Below are 13,622 nucleotides of genomic sequence, written 5' to 3' on the forward strand. Positions count from 1 at the left end.
GGATAACATTTGAAATGTAAATAAAAAATATCTAATAAAAAAGAAAAAATTAGCTATCTCACATAATAAGTATAACTAGAGAATTACACATATCATTTACAACAAAGTGCAGATGAACCCCAGAATTTGAAACTACTCAGAACACTAAAAGACTGTCTTACTGTGCTGAAGGCATAAGTAAATTAAACTTAGTATAAATATTTTTAAATAATTACAGAATGGATATATGAGTAAAAATATATTACAAATATACAAATTATATAAAACACCACACACACAGGAGGAAACCTGAGTAACACCAATTGACCACTTCATATGGGTAAGTGTTAACAATAAGCTAGCATACACCCCTGTGGAACAGACTTACAGACTAGGACCCAGCACATATTTATATGCACATGTGCCCATAAGAAAGATGGAAGAAACTGTGTGTATATTCCACTATATCATATACTGTACAAACTCTCAGTAATTAATGAAACTGTAGCTAGGTGCAATGCTTTAAATGAAACCACCATGGATTGTAATCATGCAGAATGGAATATAACTAAAGGATGCTATCTAGTACATAGTTCATAGATGGTAGTACATAAGCAAACAAGAATATCCACAGAACACTACCAGAAAAAACATTCCTTCTTGTCTGATGCACATTTGATTTTGAATTGGAGAAAAACCACATGGATAAATTTTTTTAAACCCATTAGAGAAATCATTGAGATAACAGAGCACAACAAAAAACAACTACAGACCATACATCAAACACTCCTGAACCAAGAAAAATTATTGCTGCATAAGACAGGAGATTTACACAATATGGTAGGCCTACTCAGAGCAAACATCTACATTCCTAAGAACTGGAATAAGGAACTGAAAAATGTGGTATATAGGACCAACTAGCTAGATTTGCTCTGTTTGATTTTGTGTGTTACCCTGTATGTAATTTGTTTAATTGGTTAAAGAAGTATTTTGGTTTGTGAGATTTTTGTATTATTGTACTAACCATAAGAATAATTTTGTTGGGTTTGAGCACCCTACCATTGCAGGGAGACTTCATTCTCCCTATGCCTCTTCTCCACTTCGATCAGACTCCTGAACCACAAAATTAGTTCCCCACCCATCTTCCTTCCTGGGCCAGGCCAAGCTGCCCTCTGCAGCCTACAACCCCAGGGTGATATCCATTCTCCTACTGCCCCTCCTCAACCTCTGCCAGGGTCCATCTCCAGAAGATCACCTGCTAGCTTTTAGCTTCTCCTAGATGGCTCCTGCCACACTTCTATCAGACTCCTGAACCATACAGGTAAGTTCCCCTTCCCGTATCCATCTTCCCTGTTGGCTGAACGCTCTGGACAAAAACAAGCTGCCCTGAGCAATCTGCTATTCCAAGGGCACCTTGTTGCAGTAGTTTAACTATTCGAATAATATGGAAAAGACTTATTGTGATTAACTAAACTATAATCTAATATCAACAGGAGTATTGATATCTGACTGTTAATTTACATTACTTAATTATTCTAAGCAATTGTAATAGCAGCTATTAAAAGGACTGGGTCTAGGTCTTTGTATTCTTATATGAGTTCCTTAGGCACCTTGCCTATCTAAGAATAACAATATTAATTTTAAATTTTCTATCAATATACAAAATTGTAAAACAATTAAAACCTTAAACCTCTATCAATATGTGTGTATATATATATATATATAAATTCTGTACAAATGTAAGAAATTAAAACTTCAATTTTGCATCAAATATAAAGGTTTCTACCAATATAAGTTTATGGCTGTATAATTAATTAAAGGATTTATTGCTAGTACTCCTTTCTCTGGTGAATTAGCCAGAAACCTCTCTTGCTAAGTTGGGTAACTCTTTATGGACTAGAGGGGAAGGAAAGGAAAAGAATTAAGGTGCTTTATACAAGCAAATATGGACACACACACACATATATAATTATACACCCACACTCTGGATGGGCCTGTCACAATCAACTCCACAGGTATTCATGCATGCTCATATATATACATATATCTACACACATATATATAGACAGACAGACATATACATATGGATAGATGGATGGATGGATGGATGGATTAAATTTAATATCCTATCTTTCTTTATATATTTCTCTAATTTCTGTATTTATCACTATATCCCCTTTTCCTTTCTATTCCCCTCAAAGGTTGAAATCCCTGAGTCTAGGCTCTCTAGTTTCCTCCCTGTTCAAAGTTACAACATTTGCAAGTTATCCCTTAAAATGACAACATACCTATAATTCATAAAATAGCCAGGACCATCTACCCCAACCTAAGGGACTGGGATGATAATCTTCTTTTGCTTGCTTCTAGCTGAACTGGGGTGAAGCATTCCCTTCTGGGGGCCCAAGGGGAAATAGGGAAATTGGTTTTGTCAAAGGAGGGCTAGCTGGCATTGTTTGTCTTCCAATCTCTATGGACTGAGAAATTACCTGGCTTAGCTGTAGTCCAGACTGTAACAGTCTGAAAAGCTGAATGGGCAAGCTAGCAGTTCTGGAAATGTCCTGGAATCAAGTCTTAGGAAGAAATATCTTTGATGTAGTTGAAGTAGAATCAAACAAGGAGGTGGAATGGAAGGTTCCAGAATCTCAGTATTCTAGAGTGTGAACCAGGTCAGGACTATGTTTCTTCTCTTCCATTCTGGAATATACAAACCTGAGAAGCAACACACAGCTCTGTAAAGATAATCATATGGAACATGCAGTGTACACAGAACAGTTAAGGAAGATCAATAAAGAAAGACAACTCTTTTTCTTTAGCGATTAGTTTGATCACACAATCAAAATACAATATAAATTCCATTCATGTCATCTTGAAAGGATGGTATGTAATAATAAGACATGAGAATTTTGTACCCAGTAAGTATTGTTGGATATATTCAGACATTTAAGTCTCAGCTAGTTCCAGAGCTGTCTCTGTGTAGAGACATATACATCACCTATCTTGTTGATCTTGTCAATCTTCCTGTCCATAGCCAAGGTCTTCAAGGGGTCTCCCTTTGTCATGTCTGATTTTTACCAATTTGGAAGGAACCCATAGCTTTTCTTTTCCCATGGAAACATAGGCATTAACCTCAACCGTAGCCTAACACATTTTCTGCTTTCTTTTTTTTCCACCATTTTTTCTAAATTCTTTGTTTACATTCCCAACACTTTCCCCTTTCCCAGTTCCCCCCTCCCCATATGTCCCATAAGCCTTCTCTCCACCCATTCTCTAATCACCTCCCTCCCTTTTCTCTGTCCTGGTACTCCCCTACAATGCTGGATCAGGCCTTTCCAGGATCGGGGCCCTACCCTTACTTCTTCATGGGAGTCATTTGATATGCTACTTGTGTCTTGGGTATTCAGAGCTTCTGGGCTATTTAATATCCACTTATCAGTTATTGCATTCCATGTATATTCTTTTGTGATTGGGTTACCTCACCTAGGATGATATTTTCCAGTTCCAACCATTTGCCTACAAATTTCATGAATTCATTGATTTTAATTGCTGAGTAGTATTCCATTGTGTAAATATACCACATTTTCTGTATCCATTCCTCCATTGAGGGACATCTGGGTTCTTTCCAGCTTCTGGCTATTGTAAATAAGGCTTTTATGAACATAATGGAGCATGTGTCCTTATTGCATGCTGGGGAATCCTCTGGGTATACGCCCAGGAGTGGTATAGCAGAGTCCTCCGGTAGTGTTAAGTTCAGTTTTCTGAGGAAACGCCAGACTGATTTCCAGAGTGGTTGTACCATCTTGCAATCTCACCAGCAGTGGAGGAGTGTTCTTCTTTCTCCACATCCTCACCAACACCTACTGTCTCCTTAGCCATTCTGACTGGTATGAGATGAAATCTCAGGGTTGTTTTGATTTGCATTTCCCTAATGACCAATGATGTTGAGCATTTCTTAAGGTGCTTCTCAGCCATCCAAATTTCTTTAGGTGAAAATTCTTTATTTAGATCTGCACCCCATTTTTAATAGGGTTATTTGGTTCCCTGGGTTCTAACTTCTTGAGTTCTTTGTATATATTGGATATTAGCCCTCTATCGGATGTAGGGTTGGTAAAGATCTTTTCCCAGTTTGTTGGTTGCCATTTTGTCCTTTTGACAGAGTCCTTTGCCTTATAGAAACTTTGTAATTTTATGAAGTCTCATTTGTCAATTCTTGATCTTAGAGCATAAGCTATTGGTGTTCTGTTCAGGAATTTTCCCCCTGTGCCCATGTCCTCAAGGGTTTCCCCCAGTTTCTTTTCTATTAGTTTGAGTGTGTCTGGTTTTATGTGGAGGTCTTTGATCCACTTGGAGTTGAGCTTAGTACAAGGAGATAAGAATGGATCAATTCCGCAATCTTCTGCATGCTGACCTCCAGTTGAACCAGCACCATTTGTTGAAAAGGCTATCATTTTTCCACTGGATGTTTTCCCACTCCTTTGTCGAAGATCAAGTGACCATAGGTGTGTGGATTCATTTCTGGGTCTTTGCATCCTTAAAATAAACAGGTTAGTTCAGCAGTTTTTTCCACAATCTAATGTCTTTCAGCAGCCAAAGATTTTTGACCACTAACATTTAAAATTTTTAAGGTTAATTAAGCACTATGTAATCTATCTCAGGGCTCAGGGGCCCTTTGTTGCCCCCCCCTTTTTTTGCTTATTTCTTTTTTTTATTCGATATAATTTTTTATTTACATTTCAAATGATTTCCCCTTTTCTAGCCCCCCACTCTCCGAAAGTCCCATAAGCCCCTTTCTCTTCCCCTGTCCTCCCACCCACCCCTTCCCACTACCCCGTTCTGGTTTTGCCGAATACTGCTTCACTGAGTCTTTCCAGAACAAGGGGCCACTCCTCCTTTCTTCTTGTACCTCATTTGATGTGTGGATTATGTTTTGGGTATTCCAGTTTTCTAGGTTAATATCCACTTATTAGTGAGTGCATACCATGATTCACCTTTTGAGTCTGGGTTTGTTGCCCCCTTTTGACTGATAAGAATCTTAGAGTACAATTAGATCTCTACACAATTCCTTGTCCTGTAGGATTATGTAATATGCCTGTAACATGTTTTATATTATAATATATAAAAAACTGTTTTATCTTATTAGAGGCATATGTCAGATCTTTGTCTTTTTATAATTTGTATGAATATTCTCATAATGACCATGACTTCTTTTTTTTATTCGATATATTCTTTATTTACATTTCAAATGATATCCCCTTTCCTGAGTCCCCCTCCCTGAAAGTCACATAAGCCCTCTTCCCTCCCCCTGTTACCCAATCACCCCCTTCACATTTCCCTATCTTGGTATTCCCCTAAACTGCTACACTGAACCTTTCTAGGACCAGGAGCCTTTCCTTCCTTCTTCTTGGGCATCATTTGATATGTGAATTGTTTCTTAGGTATTCCGAGCTTTTGGGCTAATACCTGCATATCAGTGAGTACATACCATATGTGTTCTTTTGTGATTCGGTTGCCTTACTCAGGATGACATTCTCCACTTCCACCCACTTGCCTAAGAATTTCATGAATTCATTGTTTTTAATAGCTGAGTAGTATTCCATAGTGTAAATATACCACATTGTCTGAATCCATTCCTCCATTGAGGTATATCTGGGTTCTTTCCAGCTTCTGGCTATTATAAATAGGGCTGCTGTGAACACAGTGGAGCATGTGTTCTTATTACATGCTGGGGAATCCTCTGGGTATATTCCCAGGAGTGGTATAGCAGGGTCCTCTGGTAGTATCATGCCCAGTTTTCTAAGGAAGTGCCAGACTGATTTCCAGAGTGGTTGTACCAGCTTTCAACCCCACCAGCAGTGGAGGGGGTGTTCCTCTTTCTCCACATCCTCGCCAGCACCTGTTTCCTCCTGAGTTTTTGATCTCAGCCATACTGACTGGTGTGAGGTGAAATATCAGGGTTGTTTTGATTTGCATTTCCCTGATTGTCCCTTCCCCCACAACATTAAGCTGGCTGGCAACCCCCACTCTTCCGATGGGTTATCTCCGGCCTTTGTTCCTTGGAACAATAAGGCACCTTCACCTTGACTACCAACACTGCCTCAAGGCGGTTTCACCTGGGACCCAGCAGAGACCCCGCCAGACTGGAAGCAGGCGACCCGCTGAGATTTGGAGCCAAGGACTTCTCAGCCTGCCCTTTGATGTGACCAGCTTCTGGGAGGGGTTGGGTTATTCCCCTAAGACTATATATCTTGACATAGAAATATTAAAGTTAGTCTTGACCGGCACTGTCGCCTTGACTCAGTCTCTCTTTTTGCCCCCTTCCCATCACCCTCAGAATTCTCTTCCAGGTAATCCGGTTTGTATGTGGCCGCTGGCAGCCAACACCTGATGACTAAGGATGTTGAACATTTCTTTAGGTGCTTATCAGCCATTCAGTGTTCCTCAAGTTTAGTTTTGTACCCCATTTTTAATAGGGTTATTTGGCTCTCTGGGGTCTACCTTCTTGAGTTCATTGTGTATCTTGGATATTAGCCCTCTGTCAGATGTAGGGTAAGTAAAGAAAATATTCCATGCTTTTGGATTGGCAGGAGTAATATAGTAAAATGGCCATTTTGCCAAAAGCAATGTACAGATTCAATTCAATACCCATCAAAATCCCAACTCAATTCTTCATAGAGTTAGAAAGAGCAATTCTCATATTCATCTGGAATAACAAAAAACCCAAGATAGCTAAAACTATCCTCAACAGTAAAGGAACTTCTGGGGGAATCAGTATCCCCGACCTCAAGCAGTACTACAGAGTAACACTGTTAAAAACTGAATGGTAGTCTAACTTCTTGAGTTCTTTATATATGCATTGGATATTAGCCCTCTATCTGATGTAGGGTTGGTGAAGATCTTTTCCCAATTTGTTGGTTGCCGATTTGTCCTTTTGATGGTGTCCTTTGCCGTACAGAAACTTTGTAATTTTATGAGGTCCCATTTGTCAATTCTTGATCTTAGAGCATACGCTATTGGTGATCTGTTCAAAAACTTTCCCCCTGTACCGATGTCTTCAAGGGTCTTCCCCAGTTTCTTTTCTATTAGCTTCAGAGTGTCTGACTTTATGTGGAGGTCCTTGATCCATTTGGAGTTGAGCTTAGTACAAGGAGACAAGGATGGATCAAATCCCATTCTTCTGCATGCTGACCTCCAGTTGAACGAGCACCATTTGTTGAAAAGGCTATCTTTTTTCCATTGGATGTTTTTAGCCCTTTTTCCGAGGATCAATTGGACATAGGTATAGAAAACCAAATAACCCTATTAAAAAATGGAGTACAGAATTAAAAAAAGAATTTTCACCTGAAGAACTTCGGATGGCAGAGAAGCATCTTAAAAAATGCTCAACTTCATTAGTCATTAGGGAAATGCAAATCAAAACAACCCTGAGATTTCACCTGACACCAGTCAGAATGGCTAAGATTGAAAATTCAGGAGACAGCAGGTGTTGGCGAGGATGTGGAGAAAGAGGAACACTCCTCCACTGCTGGTGGGGTTGCAAATTGGTACAACCACTCTGGAAATCAGTCTGGCGGTTCCTCCGAAAACTGGGCACCTCACTTCCAGAAGATCCTGCTATACCACTCCTGGGCATATACCCAGAAGATTCATGTAATAAGGATACATGTTTCACTATGTTCATAGCAGCCCTATTTATAATTGCCAGAAGCTGGAAAGAACCCAGGTATCCCTCAACAGAAGAGTGGATGCAAAAAATGTGGTATATCTACACACATTTAGATATACACACATGGTATATCTACACATTAGAAACAATGAATTCATGAAATTCTTAGGCAAATGGATAGAGCTGGAGAACATCATACTAAGTGAGGTAACCCAGACTCAAAAGATGAATCATGGTATGCACACACTAATAAGTGGATATTAACCTTGAAAACTGGAATACCCAAAACATAATCCACACATCAAATGAGGTACAAGAAGAAAGGAGGGAGTCGCCCCTTGTTCTGGAAAGACTCGGTGAAGCAGTATAGGGCAAAACCAGAACAGGGAAGTGGGAAGGGTTGGGTGGGAAAATAGGGGGACGGAAGGGGGCTCATGGGACTTTCGGGGAGAGGGGGTCTAGAAAAGGGGAAATCATTTGAAATGTAAATAAAAAAATATAACGAATAAAAAAAATTAAAAAAAAACATTGAATAAAAAAAAAAAACCTGAATGGTATTGTTAAAGTGACAGGCAGGTAGATCAATGGAATGGATTTGAAGACCCAGAAATGAGCCCATACACCTATGGTTGTTGGGGTTTTGTCTAAGCTCCACCCCACACCTATCTGGCAATAGCCAGATATGCCCTGCCCCAGAGATCTGGCCCACTATAAGAGGGGCTACTTGCTCCTCCTCTCCCTCTTTGCTCTCCTGCTCTCCCATACTCTCTCATCTCTCTGCTCCTGGGGCTCTTCCCCCTTCCACGTGGTCATGGCCAGCCTCCACTCTCTCTCTATTCTCTCTCTCTCTCTCTCTATTCTCTCTCTCTCTCTCTCTCTCTCTCTCTCTCTCTCTCTCTCTCTCTCTCTCTCTCTCCCTCTCTCTACCTCTCTCTCTCTACCTCTCTCTACCACTAACTCCCATCCCCTACTCTGAATAAACTCTATTCTATACCATGTCTGTGTGTGTGTGGTCCCTTAGGGGCAGAGGTGCCCAGGAAAGGGCCCGCCTGGGCACCTTCCCCCATCCTGCCTAGCCACACTCACGTAACCCCCTATACTCTCCCCTTTTAAGCCCTTTTATCTTGGTGCGTTGGCCGGGAATGAGAAACACCATGGGATATTAAGCCTCTTTCACCAATGGGTAAGTCTTACACCCCCCTCCCCCACTGGTCAGAGCAACAGTCTCTGCACTTCCTGCATTTCCCCGCAGGAACGGCGCTGTTCTGTCCCTCCTTCCCAGTGGAACTCAGCAGCAGCTGTGGCAATGCCCCACTCGGCAGCGAGTGCTACAGGGCTCGGCTATCTAATTCACCCCTGCGTCTTATTGCTAGGATATAAAACAAGCTAAACCACAGCCTCACAGAGGTTGCGTGTGTCCCTGCTAGACAGCCACGTTTATTCTACTACTTCCCCTTGTTTTCCGAGGTGGCTTCCTGGCCCGAGGGGCTCATGGCGAGCTGGCCACAGTTGTGGTTGCTCCCAGGTGCCTCACGCAACTGATACCTTCCTGTTCCCCACCGCCAAGCCCTGGCCTTGGATGCGGTTGCCAGAGAGGCTGCCGCCTCCCACGCCAGACCCCCTCCCGCTCCAGAACTGCTGCCGAAGCTGCCACTGCCACCACTGGCTGCCATGGCAGCTCAGCCCCTCCCGTGCCGTTGCTAAGATACGAAACAAGCTACTTCCCAGCCACTGCAGGCTACCTAACTTCGGACTTCCGCTGCTGACAGGAAGTTCCACTCTGCACATGCGCGATCACTAACTTTCCCCGCTACAGCTTTTCTTGCTGACAGTCTGTACTATCAGAAACACCACAGGTTCTGGTAGCACAACTGTTACCCATGGCCCGGTCTCTCCAGGCTCTCAGAATCGGCTGTGCTCCATCCCTGCAGAGCGATGCTGCCTCCGCGCTGCAGCAAGCCTGTACTCCTTTCCTGTTGCTGCGACCACCGTACTGTCCCGCTCTGCTGGCTACAGCACAGATTTCTAGGGCCTTTACCTGCAAAAGCCTAGCCACAGCCCACTCCCATGCCCAGCTCCACACTGGCTGCTGAGATGCTCCACCAATTCTACTACCCGATTCTCTCACAGCTCTACCGCTTCTCCCTACCACCCTGTCTTCCCTCTTCTTCACTCTGTGGTCTCCTTCCCACCACTCTCAAAGTCCTCTACTGTTAATACAGCAGGCCATGACTGGTCTTGCAGCAATGCACAGGCAGGAGAAGCAAGGTTGGGGGACCGGGTCCCACAGCCAATCAGTCCACACTGGCTTCTACAAGTATGTGTGCTACATGTCAGGTTCTTCCCTCTACCAGATTAGAAATTTAAATAAACATTAACCATAATAGTAAATAACCCTTAGCTTTCAAATGAAGTCTGGCCAACCTCTTTTGGAACGAAGGGTTTCCTCTCATGCCTAGCCCACACTCCTGCTTAGGACTTCTAGGCCCACCCTTGGGTGTATCCTAATCCGGAAGTGATCCTGAGTCTCCCCTTGGCTTTTACAGACTTCCACGAAAATCCTGGTCCAGGCGGGACACTTCCTCTGACTTTTAAAGCTCTGGCTTTTCTATCCCCAGCTCCCAAGGGTCCTCACGAGGTCTGGGCTCTTTGGCTTAGCTGCCTTTCAGTTGTTCCTGCACTCTTCAGGTCGCTGAATTTGCAGTTAACAACTCCCTCCCCTACCTAGTGGGTGCTACTTGTCTTCGACTGTATACTTTTAAAATTAACAGTCTGGTAAACGATAAAGAATCTGAACCTCACCTATTCTGTGTTCCCATACCCTTAACTCATTTGCTCCTATAGCCTGCGTGCTCAAGTTGATATTAACAAGCCTAAATCTGCCTAGACAAACTCATTTTCTGTCACCACAATTTAATCCATTGCTGCCAGCTTTCTTACTCTGATCCTAGCATCTTTACTAACCAAGGCAATATACTTTCCTCTACCTATGCAACCTGTCAAAGCTACTTAAGATTTCCATTCCTATTCTCTCTTTAACTATTGCTCTCCTATCTTGCGCTCAATCTTGTCAGAAGTTTGTTATTAGATTTAAGACAGACAGAATTCCCAAAGTCCTGACAGCTTCTCCCAGGAGGTCTCAGAAGAAAGATGGACACCGCCACAGGATGCTGCCTGAAAGAGTGCAGTAGACAAAACCAGATAACTTGAGTCAAATGACTTAGCTAAACAAAGGTAAGTCATTTCTCATGTCATGGGTATCCATTCCACAGAGAAAAAGCCGTGCATCTTCTGTGCTTGAAAGCCAGCCTGACAAGTCAAAGCCGCCATGGAGACCAGAGACCACAAAGAACTGCTGGCTATTGGAATCTGTCATTCTTTAATAATATAACTGCTAAGTTATTGTTTATTCCTCAGACTTCTGACTACATTGACAGCTAGACAGTTACCTCCTTACCTAAACTCTGTTTCCATTAAATGCTTCATATTTCCTCTTCTTGCTCTGTCACTGTCCCAACCTTCAATTCTATTCCTTCTGATTCACAAAAGGCTCATCTTAAAGACTGTTCATGTGGTTAATTCATGTTGTTATATCTTTAATAAACTTGATAGCTACAGGAAACCTACCCAGATCTACTGCTCATCCAGATAAGTACATCTGCCCAAGTTCCCACTTTACTAACTTTCCAAAGGGTGGGATTCCTCTGGGTTTCAATTTTACATCTTAAGAAAATTTTCCTTTCTCCCAAATGTACTTAGTCTTATTCTCTACCTATACTAATGTGTTCCAACATCTTGTTAAGTCCAGGCCCTTGCCATATCCAGGACAGCTCCAGAGAAGCAACCTTCAGATGCTCCAATCTCCTCTCAGCTTCTCCAGATGCAGACAGATTCTACTGGACCTGTTCTCCTGACCTATCTTCAAATGGCTCTAAAAACCCTGGACAGCAAAGAAGCAGCCAGTCCTCCTGAGACTGGACAATCATCCCCCATAACCCTTTCTCTAGGTTCCCCAGAGCCACACCGCCCCAATGTCAGCATGAAGCAGCCAGATCTCAACAACGACCCTATTCCTGCTTCGCCATATTTGCCGTCACTTCTTTTCTTTTTTCTTTTTCTTTTATTAATTAATCAAACATTGGATAATGTTGGGGTTTTGTCTAAGCTCCACCCCACACCTACCTGGCAATAGCCAGGTATGCCCTGTCCCAGAGATCTGGCCCACTATAAGAGATCTAAGCTCCTCCTCTCCCTCTTTGTTCTCCCACTCTCCCACACTCTCTCACATCTCTGCCCCTGGGGCTCTTCCCCCCTCCTCGTGGTCATGGCCAGCCTCCACTCTCTCTCTCTTCTCTCTCTCTCTCTCTCCCTCTCTCTCTCTACCTCTCTCTACCACTAACCCCCATCCCCTACTCTGAATAAACTCTATTCTATACCATATCTGTGTGTGTGTGGTCCTCAGGGGCAGAGGTGCCCAGGCAAGGGCCCACCTGGACACCTTTCCCCACGCCACCTACCACACTCACGTAACTCCCTATACTCTCCACTTTTAAGCCCTTTCATCTTGGTGCTGAAAGTCCTTTCAATGGTCACTTGATCTTTGACAAAGGTGCTACAACCCTCCGATGGAAAAAAGATAGCCTTTTCAACAAATGGTGCTGGTTCAACTACAGGACAGCATGCAGAAGAATGCAAATCGATCCATTCTTATCTCCGTGTACTAAGCTCAAGTCCAAGTGAATCAAGGACCTCCACATAAAACCAGACACTCTGAAACTAATAGAAAAGAAACTGGGGAAGAGCCTTGAGCACATGTGCACAGGGGGGAAAGTTCCTGAATAGAACACCAATAGTTTATGCTCTTAGATCAAGAATTGACAAATGGGACCTCATAAAAGTTTCTGTAAGGCAAAGGACACTGTCACATGGCCAGGATTTCTAACAAATGTATAATTACAGAATCAGCATTTTCTGAAGCTAAGGCAGCTTCCCATTGAAATCCAGAATGTGTGTCTATAGTATGATGCACATATTTCATTGTATAAAACTGTAAAATGGAATACATCTATTTGCTAAATTTCCTTTCTTTGGATACCTTTAGGGTCACTTTCTGTAGGTAGTGGAGTTTGGTTACATAATGAGAAAGTAGGACATTGCCTCACACACTCTTTCTAGAGAATTCTTTCATTAAAACATTGCTGTTAATATTGTGTTTTTTATGGAATTTCGAAGCCTCTAGTGCAATTCTTATCAACAGCTGATCAGTTTCATTATTACCTTGTGCCAGAGGGCCTGGCAGGCCTGTATAGGATCTTATGGGTGTTATATACAGTGGATGACTCCTATGCCTGATCTTTTGTTGTAGCTGAATAAACAGTGAAGTCAATTCAGAATCATCCTGAATAAGTCCATCAGTCACTGTGTAACTTTGAGAGTCAGTTATTATATTAAGAGACTCTTCTCTTATATTTGGCCTATTTGGTTTTATGTGGAGGTCCTTGATCCACTTGGACTTGAGCTTTGTACAAGGACATAAGAATGGATCATTTTGTATCCTTCTACATGCTGATGGCCATTTGAACCAGCACCAGTTGTTGGAAATGTTGTCTTTTTTTCACTGGATGGCTTTAGCTTCTTCATCAAAGATTAAGTGACCATAGGTGTGTGGGTTCATTTCTAGGACTTCAGTTCTATTCTATTGATCTACCTGCCTATCTCTGTACCAATACCATGTGGTTTTTATCACTATTGATCTATAGTATAGCTTGAGGTCAGGGATGGTGATTCCCCCAGAATTTCTTTTATTATTGAGGATAGTTTTTGCTATCCTGGGTTTTTTTTTTGTTATTCCAAATGAACTTTAGAATTTCTCTATCTAACTCTATGAAAAATTGAGATGGGAGTTTGATGGGGATTGTAATGAATCTGTAGATTGCTTTTGGTAAGATGGCCATTTTTACTATATTAATCCTGCCGATCCATG

The 13,622-nt window shown here is 42.2% G+C and overlaps 1 long non-coding RNA gene across 1 annotated transcript; it reads left to right on the forward strand.

Annotated features, from left to right (window-relative positions):
* Positions 1–1,203: 1,203 nt before the first annotated feature.
* LOC127693797 (uncharacterized) lies at positions 1,204–12,370 on the forward strand. Its single transcript, XR_007979756.1, has 3 exons — positions 1,204–1,300; positions 8,754–8,822; positions 11,443–12,370. It is a non-coding gene; the product is annotated as an uncharacterized LOC127693797 (long non-coding RNA).
* The last annotated feature ends 1,252 nt before the right edge of the window (positions 12,371–13,622 follow it).

Source organism: Apodemus sylvaticus, chromosome 1 (assembly GCF_947179515.1).
Source record: "Apodemus sylvaticus chromosome 1, mApoSyl1.1, whole genome shotgun sequence".
In the NCBI taxonomy this organism is placed as follows: Eukaryota; Metazoa; Chordata; class Mammalia; order Rodentia; family Muridae; genus Apodemus; species Apodemus sylvaticus.